At 53.7% G+C, this 1292-nt stretch overlaps 1 protein-coding gene across 1 annotated transcript in view; it reads left to right on the forward strand.

The window, feature by feature from the left end:
- Positions 1–272: 272 nt before the first annotated feature.
- Positions 273–1292, forward strand: part of Plxnb3 (plexin B3) — a 15183-nt gene continuing 14163 nt past the window's right edge. The window contains exon 1 of the mRNA XM_021153321.2: positions 273–366. The gene's annotated coding sequence lies outside the window, so the exon portion shown is untranslated. The remainder of the gene's footprint in view (positions 367–1292) is intronic.

Raw genomic sequence — 1292 nt, forward strand, 5'->3', positions numbered from 1 at the left:
GTTTCTCCCTGGAGACGGGGAGTGGCAGGGAGCTCCCTGGCTAGAACAGCCAGAGTGGGGGTAAGAACACCAGATAGCAGGTCCCTGGCCTGGGCCTCTGGACAGAGGGGACATTGTTGGGGTGGAGGCAGGGCTGCCTTGGCCAGGCCACTATTGACAAAGCTGCCAGCTGTGGTGGAGCCCGATCTCCAGGCCCTTGCCCCCTCCCCTGCCTCCTTCCTCCCCCAGGGCCACCATGAATGGGGCTGAGCCTCAACTGTCTCCCTCCCACTCAGGACAATGCCCCCCACAGCCATCTTGTGCCCGTCGCCACTGCCCTGAGGCAGCTGATGTGAAGAGACCCCATTTCTGCACTCCGTGGTGGTGGTAAGTGTCTGGGCCCTATGTCCCCAAAGGTGTCCCAAAGAGATGCAGAGAGGGATAAATTTGCCTGGACTAGGGCACAGAGCAGTCTTGCAGAGAGCTTCCATCTCCTCTGCATTTTTGGGTAACAACTCCCATCTCCTCCATTACACACACCCACCTCTGTCACAGCGATACATGGGCATTAGAGAAAAGTATATTTCCTTTCTGTGCTCTTGAGATAAGGTGACTTGGGGTCTTTCTGAGTAGCAGTGGGTGGCTTCTGGTGGGCACATGACTAACTGTGGTGATCCCAACTCAGTTCAACCAGCTCCTGCCCTCTTTCTAGAGCTCTACGCAGGGTTAAATCTGTCTGGATGTCACCTAGTTAGGCAGTTGGTCAGTGGTTGCTGCTGACTGCTCTTGGAGGAGAGCTGGGGACTGGCACCTGTCCTCAGTGCCTCAGACTCAAGGTTCTCTCCACTCACCTGGGGCTACCTCTTCCCTACTTCCCTTCTCTCTGACCTTTCATGGCTCTTCTCATCAGTGCTCCTACATTGAGGACCCTTCTAAAACTAGGTTTCCACAGACTCTAGATGCTGGGGTCCATCACTCTTGTACTCTGAGCTGCCTCCTAGTGCCTCACAGTTCCCCTAGAACCATCTAGGCTGGCTCACCCCTATACTGGCCACCCAGTAGTGGTCTAAAGCCCTGGCCCTGGCCACCTATTCATTTCTGTTTTGGGAGTAGTGTGCCTATGTCTAGCTGCATCTTGGCCGGAAGCCAAAGCTCTTTTTGGCTGTTTTGTCCAGTTAGTGAAGGTTCCTATATGAAGCTGGTTCTGACTGCATAGAGTGGGTTTTCTGTCCCTGTCCCGTTTGCCATGGGTATCCTGTCTTTGCATGTGATGATCTGGCTTCTCTCTCTCTCTCTTTTTTTTTTTTTTTTTT

The sequence above is a fragment of the Mus caroli genome, chromosome X (assembly GCF_900094665.2).
Source record: "Mus caroli chromosome X, CAROLI_EIJ_v1.1, whole genome shotgun sequence".
NCBI classification, from domain to species: Eukaryota; Metazoa; Chordata; class Mammalia; order Rodentia; family Muridae; genus Mus; species Mus caroli.